We start from the raw sequence: 15,084 nt of genomic DNA, 5'->3' as shown, positions 1-15,084 counted from the left end.
GACGTCCTGTGTTATGACAGTAAACAACTCTGGAAGATAACCTATAGTTTGAAAACCAAGCCTATAGTTTGAAAACCATTGATTGGTAATATAAAGTGAGAAACTTGATGCTTTGTGGGTTGAAAACCCCAGATTTATTACTTTCTAAAGATGAGAGTAGATGCCTCTGTCTTAGCCTGGCAAAGTGTCTCAGCCCTGGCTCACAGGTACTACACTCCTCTCTGCTTGGCCTGAGCTAAATCATGACTCCTCCAAAGCTGTACCAATTTCCATATCACAGATGTTCTCATCACTCTAGCCTCTGAATCTTTCTCCATCAAGGTGGCTCCTAAACTTTGCCTCCCAAGAAATACTTTAATTAGGCAGTGTAACACTGGCATCAGCCAATGTGGATAGGCACAAAGAATAGGACTGAGAACCCAGAACTAGCATGTAAGTCATCAAATGACTTCTGTCAAAGATGGAGGGGTAAGTCTAAACACAAGCTCAACCTATCATGATTCTCAGGTTTAGAGTTGAAATTATAGAATGTTATAAGAAGGCAATAAAATCATTGTACCTTTATGTTAGACAAAGAGCTGTTAAATACAATACCAAAAGTACAAACTACAAATGAAAATCAAGAGAAAGAGGAATTTGTTAAAATCCAAACCCTTTGTGCTTCAAAGACTATCACTGGGGAAATGGACAGAAAATGAGAGAACACCTCAAAGATAAATAGCTGACAAAAATATATCCAGAATATATGAAGAACTCTTATACCCAAAAAGCACCAAGATAAGCAAAAGGTATGAATAGATAGTTCACCATGTGAATATAAAAATGACTAATGGACATGTGAAAAATGCTCAGCACCATTAAGCACTAGGGAGGTGACCATCTAAACACAGCTACAAGGACAATAGTCACAAAAGTGGACCACAGTGAGTGTTGATGGAGATGGGGAGGGGTTCTTCATGTGTGGCTAGTAGGAGGAGAACTTTGCATCCACTGTAGAAAACCATTTAGTAAGTTCTTAAAGAAAAGCGTACAACTGCCCCTTGACTCCACAAATCCAGGCTTAGATAGAATGCATGCATAAGGATGTGAATACTCAAAAGTCAGTAGTGGCCGGGCAGTGGTGGCGCACACCTTTAATCCCAGCACTCGGGAGGTAGAGGTAGGCGGATCTCTGAGTTCGAGGCCAGCCTGGTCTACAAGAGCTAGTTCCAGGACAGGCTCTAGAAACTACAGGGAAACCCTGTCTCGAAAAACCAAAAAAAAAAGTCAGTAGTGTATGGATAGATGAAAGGAACACAGACACAACCGAATCCGTCAAAAATACAGTTGAATTAATAAAGTACTAATGCATGCTGCAACTTGGCTGCAATCCCCAAAATGATGTAAGTTAAAAAAGACAGTCAGCCATGAAAACAACATAGTTGTATGATTGAACTGATCTGTAGTGTCCAGAAAAGGGAATCTGTAGAGAAATAATGTCAGTAATTACCTGAAGTTGGGGAAGGGAACAGAGATTAGTTACAAAATAAATGCAAGGGATGCAGAACAATAGAAACATTTTAAGGTAGGATTGTAGTGATAGTGTAGATACAATAAAATCATTTGATTGTTCAAATGAAATATAGAACGAAGTGGGTGGGATTGCCAGCTGTGGTTAATGCATGCCTTTAATCCCAGCACTTGGGGTGGCAGGGAGGAGACAGAAGCAGATAGATCTCTGTGAGTTCAAGATCTGTTTGGTCTACAAAGTGAGTTCCAGGATAACAAGGGCTGTTACACAGAGAAACTCTGCCTCAAAAAAACAAAAAAAAACCCAAACAATAACAACAACAACAAAAAACCCTAAAGCCAAAATAAGATGGAACCAATGAGAAATAAATCCCAAACGTTTTCCTTCCATTAAAAGGATACTTTCAACTGGTTGAGCTCTGGTACCCAAGGGCTGGAGCTTTGATGCATGAATGAACTTGCTAACACATAGAAACAACTCAACAAGAGGAATTACAATTACAAGAGAAGTGTTTATGTCATTGTCCACTTCATGGGAACCCAGAGCTGAGCGAAAGCATCACAACACTTGTCCTCTTGGGACTTACACTTTGCTGTTGGAAATAGCCATTTATGGACCACAGAGAGGTTGGCAGCTTTGCATGTCAACATGTGCTACCTCTCTTCTTTCCGATGTTCACTTATTGTTACTTCTATAGTAGTTTCTCTGAGGAATAGGGGAAGCCTAGGTCCTGATAATATCAGACCTGGGGCCCAATTCAGGTCCCCTGAAGTGCTGTCTCACAATCTAACTTGCTACCCGTCCTGCTGAGTGGGGTCTGATTTTATCTGGGTTATTCTCTAGCCGATGCAGACAGCATTTGTCTATCAAAAATGGTTCCTATCTTTTACCCACTGAAATATTCTCAGGTCAGATACCACTGTGGACAACATGAGTTTACGCTACCATGAGCTTGTGTGCACTTATGAGTGCTATGTACAGAACAAGATTCAGAGAATTGTACCAATGGGAGGCAAAGAAACAAGCATTTTCTATTGGTCTCTTGCCTTTCTGTGGCTTAAGGCTGCTTTTGGAGCCATTAACCTACAAGACTTGGAGTTATCAAGTATGGACCTTAGTTGGGAAGGAAAAAGGAAGGGGCAGAGAATTGCAACTTTCCATAAAAAGGTGGGAAAATGAGTGCTGGCTTACCATGGGACTGTCCTTCTTAGGGGGGTCAATGAAGCTTGAAATACTGAGGTATTCTTATCCAGAGAGGTTCTGATGAATCAGAAAAAAACAAGTTTGCTTCCAAGAGGCCAGGTCAGTAGCTGAAGGCCTGGAGAGACAGAAAATTGAATTAAACGGAAATAACATTTCATTTGCATGGCCATCTACTCTGATGGCCACCTACTAGAGGTCTAAAAAAGTTGGTTACTGAACCAGACCCAAACCTTAGCTAATAAATAATGTTGCAATTTAGCAGATGTGGCCAGAATCCTTATTTCAGGAACGTGCTTGTGGATATGTGGCATAGCATATGGGGGTGGAGAGGTCAGGCAATCCACTTTGAGGATACACTGGGAACAAGGACCCAGTCTGCTGATAGCCAGTTACTGCCCAGATCGAAATCAGCTGAGCTGTCCTATCATTTCAATGTGGCAGTCTTCCCAGTTAAGGTCTTTGGTGGTAAATCAAATATTCTATTACATTATTTTCCAATTCTAGGCATTTCCCCATCTGGGCTCTCAAGAGGTATATTTTCCAAAGTTCAGTATCATTGTCTGACTCACCATCTGCCTCGATGGCCTGACATATTGGACACTGACTTGAGCACCAAAATATATGTGGCCCAAGGACACCATCCAGCCATTGGCTGATGGCACCTCAGGGACAGGAAAAAACACAGAGGTCTCAACCCAGATGAACACCCCTACCCCGGGATCCATGAGAATGGCCTCACCAGAATTGCTGGTGTTTTTTCAATATTTGCTAGGTGAATGCAAATGACATTCACCTGAGAAATTTCACTGTCTCCCATTCTCCAATGAGTAATAAAACAATTTGGCCTTTTCCAATCTGGTTCTGCAGCATCTATAAGGTACTGAAGGCACTTACATATGGCATTTTAGTACCATTCAATCTGATTAGCTGTGCTGTCAATGATTGGGCCTTGAATCCTAAGCAGGTGGTTTGTTTCCTGTTCTAGCTGTCTCCCTAGCTCTCTTGTGAATCATTACCTACATTTTAGGGAGTCAAACTTAAGAATAATTTATGTTCTTTAAAAGGTGCAACAAGGAAGGGACACAGCTGGAGCCAGACTTTTGCAGCTCTCTTAGGAGCTAGCCTGGAATAGCTGAAATGTAATTGAGCCAAATATGCTGCACCCATTAGCCAGGGTGATGGAATGTGATTAGCACTTAGCAAAACCATGGCAACCTTCAAATTCTAGGAAGTCCCTGATCCCAGCTCCCCGAGAACTTGCTCAGTTCCAGCTTCTCTCAACAACTCATGTCACTAATTGGTGACACAATCCATCTCCATCGGATACTGCACCCTGTTCCTGCAGTCCCTTGATTGGTTCCTGGAGAGGCAGATCTGGGTGTGCAGCAGAGAAAGGAGAAAGAAAAGGGGAGGCAAGATGAAGATGTAGCTCAGCTCATCACCTTGGGAGATACAAGATGGGCTTCTGAGCATACTGAGTGTCATTTGGACCTGCATAGGCCCAAGAAGTAGGGATTAGCCAAGTTGAAAGATTTGGGATTGGTAGAAACTGGCCATTGTTGGAGAAGCTGTTTGTTCATTTCTGGCTTCCCAGATTCCCAAAATAAACACACAGTAATCTATTGTAGTGAGGTAGCTGCGGGCCGGCTTCTCGCCGCACGGCTCCTGGCCGCCCAGCTAGCTTTACCCAAAATAATTACACACAAATTGTATTCTTTTAAACACTGCCTGGCCCATTATTTTCAGGCTCTTATTCACATCTTGACTAACCCCTATCTAATAATCTGTGTAGCACCACAAAGTGGTGCCTTACCAGGTAGATTCTAGCGTGCATCCATCTTGGGCTGGAGCTTCATCGCGCGTCTGTCTTCTCCCTCTGAGCAGAGGCACGGCAGTCTGACTAACTTAAGAGAGGCGTAGCATCTGACTGAGCCATCTACCTCACTTCCTTCTTCCTGTTCTGTCTACTCCGCCCACCTAAGGGCTGGCCAATCAAATGGGCCAAGGCAGTTTCTTTATTGAAATCAGCACAAACAGAAGACTCTCCCACATCAATCTATTAATTGCAATACTGTTTGGCCAATAGCTTAAGTGTATTTCTGGCCAACTCTTATATCTTAAATTAACCCATTCCTATTATTTTTTGTTTTGCCACGTGGCTGTGGTTTACAAGCCAGATTCTGACTGGTGGCTCACATCTTTCTCTTCTGGCGGCTACATGGCTTCTCCTTGACTCTGCCTTCTTTCTCCCAGCATTGAGTTTATTTTTCTCACCTAGCTCTATTCTGCTAAGCCATTGGTTGAAACAACTTTATCTGTTAACCAATCAAGGCAACACATCTTCAGAAGGACTTCCCACACCAGGCCGTCAGTGCAGTTCTCATCCTGCTAAACAGATGTGGTTAGGCACTGTCTCATACCATGCTAGAACTAAAGGCTGGAGAGCTGACCTGGTACATTTCTCCTCCCAGCCTAGAGCTACCTCTCCCTCTCAGCACAGAAAGCTGGCTCTGCTGCTTCTTTAAGCAAAGGTGTTATGTTCAACCACTGCAAAAAGCAGGAAGTCAGTGGAGCCATGTCTAAAACAGCAGATAATTGGGGCCGACTAAAACCAAGGTGTAAACGCCCAGCTTTGTAGCTCCAGTCAGAGTCTGTGTGTGTGTGTGTGTGTGTGTGTGTGTGTGTGTGTGTGTGTGTGTGTAAATTAAGCTTTAATAACAAGAATCCAAAGAGTACTGAACGGATGAACCATCCCCATCTCTGTAAAAGCTCCTAGAGCTACCAGTTTGCAGTCCTAGTTCACATGATGGTAGGTCACCTGATATGTGTCACATGGCTTCCCCACTGAATTCATTGCTTTTCAAGTCACCCTGCACTATTGGTCCCATTCATTTATTTCTGTAATTATTTATGTATTTATTTTTCCCCTTTTATTGAAAATAGATTTTTTTTCTCACATAATATATTTTTATTACAGCTTCCTCTCCCTCTACTACTCCAGTTCCTCCCCACATTCCCTTCTCATCTAGATCCACCCCCTTTCTGTTTTTCATTAGAAACCAAATAGGCTGTTAAGGGAAAATAAAATAAAACAAAAATAAACACATAAGAGTAGGACAAAACAAATGAATGGAAGGGAAAGAGTCAAAGGAAAGGCACAAGAAATAGACTCAGATACACACTTGTTTGCACACTGAGAAATCCCATAAAAACAGTAAAGTGGGAACCATCATATATATGCAAAGGACCTGTAAGGCAAAAGGAGAGACTGTGTGTGTGTGTGTGTGTGTGTGTGTGTGTGTGTGTGTGTGTGCGTGCACACACACATATACACATTATATACATATATTAATATTAAAAATAAGTTTCTTTTTTAAAAAAGGGAAAATCCATGACATGACATTATGAGACAAAGAACCTCCAAAGATGTCACTGAGTACGTTTTCTGTTGACCATCTATGGCTGGACATGGAGTCTACCCTTGCCCACCCTTAAGAGTAGTTTGTTTGCCCAGTGAGACCTCTCTTGGAGAAAACTAAGTTTTCATTTTCAAGTGGTTCTGGACTAGGGATGGAGGCGTGTGTCTATTTCTTTCAGCTCTAGAACCCCTTCTGGTGCAGACCCGGGCAGGCCCTGTGCATGCTGCCTCAGTGTCTGTGAGTTCATGCGTGCATCAGTCCTGTTGATTCAGAGGCCGTACAGCCTCGGTGGCCTCCGTCCCCTCTGGCTCTTCCACTCTTTTTGCCTCCTCTCCTGAAGGGTCTCCTGAACACTGTGGGAGGGATTTGATGGAGACATCCTTTTTAGGGCTGAGTGTTCAATCTCTGCATAGTGCCTGGCTGGGAGTCCTGTACTCTCCCCTGCATAGTGCCTGACTGTGGCTCCCTATACTCTACCCTGCATAGTGCCTGACTGTGAGTCCCTGTACTCTCCCCTGCATAGTGCCTGACTGGGAGTCCTGTACTCTCCCCTGCATAGTGCCTGACTGTGGCTCCTTATACTCTCCCCTGCATAGTGCCTGACTGTGAGTCCCTGTACTCTCCCCTGCATAGTGCCTGACTGGGAGTCCTGTACTCTCCCCTGCATAGTGCCTGACTGTGGCTCCCTGTACTCTCCCCTGCATAGTGCCTGACTGTGGCTCCCTGTACTCTCCCCTGCATAGTGCCTGGCTGTGAGTCCTGTATGCTCCCTGCATAATCCCTGACGGTGAGTCCCTGTACTCTCCCCTGCTTCAGCGGGAAGCTTCTCTGATGATGCCTGAGCAAGGCTCTGATTTGCTTCCCTAGATGGAGTCCATATTTATTTATTTTACAAACTCCAGCCATTTGGATTAAGGGCCCACTATGCCCATTGTGTTCTTCTCAAGCAGGGGACCCGAGGAATCCCTTGGGAGGACCCAGAGACAACTTTCCTTGCAGACAGTTCATTTTATCTATTACAGGACAGGTCTCCTGTCTGTAGTCTGTACCCCAGAGTCTCCTCTGTGAGGATTAAACAGCTCCATTCTCTCCCTGCAAAAAGTCAGGGCCTTCCTTTTTTTTTTTTGTTTTCAGTTTGTTAATGTCCCTCTTTAAAATGTGGTAAGACAAGTATAAACTATAAGTTATGAAGCCCAATTCTGAACATGTTCCAATTCATAAATTCTGTCAAATAATTTGCTGAGCATATGTAAACGCACTGCTGTTCAGTATATCTGCTGCCTTTTATGGTTTATCTGGGTTTTGGTGGAGACATACATCTTCATTGCTTAGGATCCCAGGAAATAAAGAGCTTCGCAGAAATCTCTGCACAGAGCAAGTACAATTTATTTTCATACTCTTCGTCATTTAATGAAGCCCCATAGCTGCACAGCCGGGCTTCTTTGCTGCTCTTGGGCATGCATCTCCAAAGGTCACTGATTCTATGTGAAGGGCTACATGATAGAGGTCCTGCCAGCAGCCCTTGAGGAAAATAACATTAATTGCCTGAGACTTTAATTGGCTATATGACAGTAGTCAGGCTAGTGACTGGGAAAAAGACACCCCAGCTGTCAAATACACAACCCAGCAGGATGGTATCAAATGCCAACAGGCCTTCCCACCCAGAGCTGATATTTGAGAGGCATACAGACCCATAGATCAGAAAAATCTCCCTCCACCTAGTGATATTTCAAATCTGCTTGTTTTTCACTGGTGCATGCAAATCATGTAGCTTTAGCTAGGACAGGACACAGCTGTGTTTGGAGTAGCCACACCCCCGAACTGGTAGTCAGTAAGTGAGAGTTTAGGAATGTGCCCACTGATTAGGACACAATTATATTACCTATTTTGCTAGGTGTAGATTTTTGTAATTAGGGACAATTTGGCGAGGTCCAAGTGAAAACCAACAACCTCCATCTGCCAAGAACACTAAGCCTAAGCCATTATGCTGCGGATCTGGAGCAAGGGCCCTGGTTTTCCCTTTCTGAATAGTCAGTCATCCATAATTGGGCCCCAGTTCTGTCTGCTGTACTTCTTGTTTATAAGAGACGAAACCACGCTGGCCTGTGAGGACTACAAACAGCAGCGGCTAGTCATTACGGCTGACGGTTGTGGAGATAAAGAAGAAGCAAGTGGAGAACTGGAAGTTAGGAGTCTTCTCTGGGATGGTATTGCTTGTTATTGGCAAGTAATCGACCCATCAATCAACATGATCTGCAGGAAAAGTCAGGAACGTGTAAACTAAGTAGGGAAAAAATACAAAGCCCTGTGCCAAGCGTCGAAGAGCCGTCGCTGTTGTTCTATTTCCCAGAAGCCTTCACTCTAAGACCATAAACAGTTACAGCCTGTCTCCCATGGTTCTCCTCTGCTTAGAACTCCAGGACCAATTATCCACAGCCAGTTTGATTTCTTCACTGTCTTCCACAGGTGGCTCAGTAGCTGTTTTATTTGGCATACAACGTTTTTTGTTTGTTTGTTTGTTTTTTAACTTCCCTCGCTTGTCAATATTTTAAACAGGAGCCATTTCATGTAAGTACTTCCATAACAATTCCAGATCCCCTTGAAAAATGAGAGGACCTGGCAGCCTTGGCTCGACTCAATCACAGCTGCAGTTGCTGGAGCAGAGAAGCAGCTGCCGGGAGCACACACCGTTCTCCACCCCCTCCCGACCCTGTGCCCACCTGGTCTGGCTCTCCCAGTGCAGTTTCTGACAAAACCCACAGACATTTGGATTTCACTTCTAGTGTGTTCTTTTCTTCTCATCTACAAAGAAAGCACTCTGAACTATGAGACAGGATGGATGCCAAGAACACTGAAGAGGCTCAAGAGACTGAACAGCCTGCGTGCTGGACATTTGGAAATAGAACAGTTACCAGGAGAAGCAGTGGGGCAGAATTGTCAAAAGCATAAAAGAAACATGATGCTGTAGGCAGTCATGGCTCCAGCCTTTACTCATCTAGACGATGTTGAGCTCTCTGGGCCACTGTTTCTTCATTCAGAATATATGTGTGGTAGCTAGTGGTAGGACTTATTAAGTAAGCATTTTTAAACAACTACCATGCCCCGGAGATGCTTGTGAACCCTGGTGATAGAACAATAATCCAAACAAAGCTGAACTTGTGTGGCTTATATGAAGCGACACCTTGTCAAACAGAACAATGTCTGACACATAATAAAACTCAATACATGGCAGCTATTATTATTCATAATCTATTTTCTCCTCAAAAATGACTACTTGTGTTAGAAGTCATAAATCTGCTTAAGCCTGTTTTACTTCCTGGTAGTGTGGACAGAAAGTCAGCATTTGGAATGATCCTGAGGCTTGTTCAGACTTAGCAGAGAGGAACATGGTGACCAGTTACTGATATCTGCTCAAGCTTGAGTTATGTGCACAGAACTATGTCTGGAGGTTTGGCCCAAGCTGTTTAGAAGATGCTTTTATTTCTGGAAATATATAGAATATGTCCTTCATTTTAAAAAATATCTAGAATATGCCCTTGTGAGTATTCTTAATCTTTCTGAGCTTTGTTGTTCTGGGTAGAACAAAAACCACCATGCCCCAGACTGTTCCTTTTAGCAAATAACTCAGAAAGGCAAAGTCATGTTCTACAGTTTGTGCACCTGCAGAAGCCCAAAACCTAGAACCTAGGAAGGCCTGCAACCTAGACAGGTTTGAGAGAATGTCCCAACAGCTAGCTATAGAGGTGACCCTTGAAGAACTGCAAATGCAACTCAACAGCATCGAAATGCTTGCCAGTGATGATTAAATTACTCAAAGAAAAACACCAGAGCTCCAACAAAAGCATGCAAGCCCAGAGATCACCCTAGGTAAGTTCTGAGGCTGGAATTCTTTCTACCAGTGTCTATCCATCTGGGTGTCTCCCAGCCCCTTCTTCTGCTTGCTTGCCTTGTCCCACAGGTCTTTGGTCTGTTCACAATTCTAGGCCTGACAGGAGTGGAAAGGCCCCTCAGGTTTTCTCCTTCAAAGATGGTGCCCAAATATTCACCCTCTGCAAGTTGCTCAGGAGCTGATGTGAAATTAAACCCTTCCCAGCAATGTTAAATGGAAGCCTCCACCTGCAGCTCCAGGCTGGGGCCTTCTCCATTGGCATCATGTGTGGTCACTCATGCGGATGCAAAATTTACATCAGGCAGCTGTGGTAGAGATGGTCCTTCTGTGTTGGAAGAGAGGAAGCCTGCTGTAGCCTAGACCTTACAGGTAGACAGGCAAGATGGCACGCTGTTATAAGAACTGTAGGTACCTGTGCAGAGCCTGGGAGGTGGGCTTGTGTGCCAGTTCAGCACCCATGCACCCTGAAGTCTGCATCTGGTAAATTACTATTGCCCTGCTTCCCATTCATGTATTGCCTTACATCCCAAGCTCCATACTACTCTTTTGATGGAGGAGGTTCATCTGTCTATTGGTTAATAAAGAAACTGCCTTGGCCCTTTAATAGGACAGAAAATTAGGTAGGCAGAGTAGACAGAACAGAATTGTGGGAGAAAGAGAGCTGAGTCAGGCAGACGCTTCAGGCAGAGGCCATGCCTCTCCTCTTCAAAACAGACGCAGGTTAGGATCCTTCCTGGTAAGCCACCCCTCATGGTGCTACACAGATTACTAAATATGAGTTAAAGCAATATGAGAGAATTAGCCAATAAAAGGCTGAAACTAATGGGCCAGGCAGTGTTTAAAAGAATACAGTTTCTGTGTAATTATTTCGGGGGGAAAGCTAGCCAGGTGGCAGGACGCAGCCCACCACTCCTTCTACACTCTTTCCAGGTAAAACAAACCCTGAATTATGCGGAAGCAGATGCCTTTCTGAAAGATGTAAGAACACAAAAGTGCCTTGGTTTCCCACGTGACACACTGGCATTTGTTTCTTGCTGAGAGCTCTCAGTTACCTGCCAGTCAGTCTCCCTGAACCAACCATATGCACTTTGAGTAGACACAGACTGGATCCACTGACCTTCACTCTGTCCCTGTGTTTTAGCTCAGAGTGCCATAAACTTTTCCAGAAGGGCCAAATAACAAATGTATTTGTCTCTGTAGGCCACGAAACTTCCTGACCCTGCTGTTGCAATGGGAGAGTAGAGATTGCAAAATGTAAACAAATGAGCTCAGCTGTGAGTCAATAAAATTTTATTTACAAAATAATGGGTTTGGCCTTGCTGGCTGATGACTGAAATGCCCCTAAGTAGCTATGAATGTCATCCAACATAGAATCATAGATGTAATTAAAATATTATGACATTTTTTGCAAATGTTTTTAATGATCGGATTGCTTAGTGCTCCATCATGAGCTTTGAAGATGACAACACTCCCTCTTGAGGTTGAAAGTTGGACACTCCTGTCCCCACATGGCTTGTTACCCCTGATCTAGCCACTACATCATTACCAAAATCTACACTTAGAATAAAATAGAAAGGCTGAGTCTCAGCAAGGACTGAAAGCAAAGAATGGTGTACATTAGCAGCCAGGATGAGGTGTCCCAGGTACAGAAGTGTGTGGGTACCATTTTGACACAGACAGTAAATCCAACAGCAGGAACCATGACATTTTTCAGAACCCTTGGTGTAGGAGGTCCTTCTGTCTATGTGTTGCTTTCATTGGTTAATAAAGAAACTGCCTTGGCCTTTTGATAGAGCAGAACTTAAGTGGGGAAAACTGGACTGAATTCTGGGGGAAAGAAGGGTGGAGGGAGAAGATGACATGGATCTGCTGGGGACAGACACTCGGAATTTTATCTGGTAAGCCACTGCCATGTGGAGAAACACAGATTGATAGAAATGGGTTAAACTGAGATGTAAGAGTTAGCCAATGAGAAGTTAGAGCTAATGGGCCAAGCAGTGATTTAATTAATACAGTTTCTATGTGGTTATTTCAGGGCTAAACTAGCTGTGAGTCTGGGATGAACAAGCAGGCCTTCCTCCTACAAACCCTGACCATGCAAACACTCCCTGAGATTTCCCTAAAATCCCAAGGAAAGTGGAAGTTCCCACATGCCATGGCCAGCTCACCCAAGCTCCACTCCAGTGACAGATTTTATGTGGTCTCTTGGGACATCCAATATGTACTTTTATTGTGTCCTGGTGAAATGCTGGTGAGTAGCCCCTAGTGCACTGGGAGTAAGACAGCAGAACCAAGTCTCATTTGCAAAGGAGATAGAACCTCTGACAGTTTAAACTCCAAATTCAAAGCCAGCATTAATTGAACAAGAAAATCTAGAAAAATTATCCTGTCTTGGATGTGCTCAATTTTCATTTTGTTTTGGGGAGTCCTGCCCAAATCCAAATGTTTGTGAAACTCTTGAAACTGAGTTGAGTGGTCTTTAACCTCTAACTGCACCATCAGTCTATTTAGCTAGAACACCAAGGTTAGCAGACACCTTGCCCCCAAAGTGTATTAAGTAAGATTGCTTTGGGATACTTCATCTACAAAATTGCTGGGGAAAAAAGAAGAAAGACTCCCCATCATACTATTAGGCATCAAGCTTGAAAAATCAAACAAGACAACCAACATGGCTGCTTACAAAATCAGCAAAAACTGTTTATGCAATTAATCTTCATCACAGTCCTTCAGTCATGACATTAATGGCAAACAAACCTGAAAATAAATGTAAATTGTAGGTGCAAATGAATTCACCCCGTGCATTCCACAGCAATTCCATTTGCCTACATGTACACACTTGATAGCTCCTTGAGGCAGGTCTTCAGAAAGATGCAAGCTTGCAAACTGATCAGAGTTTAAAAGCAGTGACAAAGTACCAGTACCCAAACACCGTCAGCATTAGAAAACGTGAACTGGGAAGGGGCTGGTTGGCAGTCCTCACCCTAGGGGAAATGGAAACCTGGCTACATGGCCTGTCTCCTCTTTTTATTGCTCCTTGCCATCAAACTCTAACGTTATGGGATGGGGCTATTTGAGTAGGACCCCAGTTTTTAAAAAAAAGTACAGATTGGTTTCTGATGCTAATTTCTCACTCCTTGGCACTGGAAATGTCTCCCGGGACATTTCATGTTGAAATTCACCTGCATGTGTGCAGTGCTCTGAGGACCAGGAAAAGTGTCTCAGAAAGTTGGGACCAGGAGCGTGTCATCCATGTGCATGTGTATAATGTAGGTGCCTTTACCCGCATACTCATGCTTCATGTCTGCCTTTCTGACACGGCTCCGCTAGATGGAAGAAAGGTGCTGTTTGGCCTCTGACAAAAGCTTAAGCTTGGTCTTTGCTGCCAGTGGAGCCTGAATATGTGAGAAGGGTTGATCAGGCTCATCCATCGGTCCTTCCTAGTCTCCCATGGGGACATCAACACTGGCTCTCTCCCAGTGTGGGACTCAAAGGATAATTCTTGTAGCCAGAGCCTTGTGAGTAAAGTGTTCGGGAGAGTAGTGCTCTGAGTTCCCTCTCCTTCTGTCCCCTCCACTCCTCTCCACTCCCACTTCTTTTTCTTTTTAAATTTACTTTTTGTATGTGTACGTGCATGTGTGAATCCAGGTGTCTTTGCATTTGTGTGGATGTCATAAGTCAGCCTCAGGAGTTGTTCCTCAAGAACCACGCACCTTCTTTTTGGAGACAGGGTCTTGGTACTCACTGATTAAGCAAGGCTGACTGGCCAGTGAGCCCCCTAGGAGTCCCCTTGTCTCTGCCTCCTCAGAACTGAAATGACAGATACTGTACCATCCTCAGGTTTTTGTTTGTTGGGGAGTTTGTTTATTTACTTGTTTGTTCCTCTAATAGGATCTGGGGATTGACCCGAAGTTTTATATTTGCACAGCGAGCACTTTGCCTCCTCAGGTCCCTATGTTTTCTACAGAAAAAGATGTCGGAGAGGTGGGGGGAACCACATATGTGTTAGGACTCAGATATGTAAAGGTAACAGAAAGAATCTCCTGTTGGCACCCATAACTGAACTCAGATTTAGATAAATGCAATCAAGACTGATTGGACTCTCCCTGGCTGGCAAAGCAAACTGAAAGCCAGGTGACTTCTTCTCATATGAAAAGGGTTTGCAGGGGAAGAGAAACTGTTTTCAGAGTGTGATGGGACAGCGAACTCTGGCGACGTGACCTAAGCAGAGATTCTGTGCCTCCTCATTTGCCATTGTGGACTAAGAGGGGACAATACTTGATTACTGTGATATGTGAGAGGAAATATTTCCCCTTGCCTCATCTGGGCTTTCTTGTTGTTTGTTAACTTTTTAGCCTAGAATATAAGTCATGGTTGCTTTAGCTTGGTTATAAAGATGGTTGGTGTTGCCCCCTGCAATCACTTTTTATAAAAGCATTAGGTAAACCTGACACCCTATCTGTAAAGTCATCCCCCAAAAGATGCGCCAAGATTCCCTATCTCTCCGGTACTGACCAGAGGCCCAAGAGGGGCCAACAGGTGAGTCCAAGGAATTTAGGGTTCACACACAAACCGTTCTGCTTCTCTAGGTAACTTTAAGTCTTGGAAGTTGGGTTTTCCTGAGTTCAAACACTGTGTGGAGCTCAGCTATGATACTGAAGCCGTCACCATCATCTCTTCACATCAAGCACAGATCTCAAAGTTTCACTTTCATGGCCGCCACTGCTATTAATCTGTCCAGGAAACTCAGGCTTATCCCCAATGTAGAAGAAGCAGGAAGGTCCATCAGATGGCATACTCCCAGCTTCATGCTTTTCAGTCCTCCACAAGGCTTTGCCAGGAGCTTTCAAGCCTCATTCTCCTAAGTGAGTTTAATTATTAACATCTGCATTAATTAATCCCCTGCCTTGCACTTACACTCTTGGGAGATGTGGGTTGCAACTATTACAAACAGATGTTTTTTTTTTTCACATTTTAACTTGGAATCCAAGGGAAATCAAATATAATTTGTGAAATCAAATCTGATGTGGAAGGTTCCTGTTTGTGTCCTAGCTCTTTTCCTTACT

The sequence above is a fragment of the Arvicola amphibius genome, chromosome 2 (genome assembly GCF_903992535.2).
Source record: "Arvicola amphibius chromosome 2, mArvAmp1.2, whole genome shotgun sequence".
Classification (NCBI taxonomy): Eukaryota; Metazoa; Chordata; class Mammalia; order Rodentia; family Cricetidae; genus Arvicola; species Arvicola amphibius.
Note: the sequence above shows the minus strand (reverse complement) of the source record.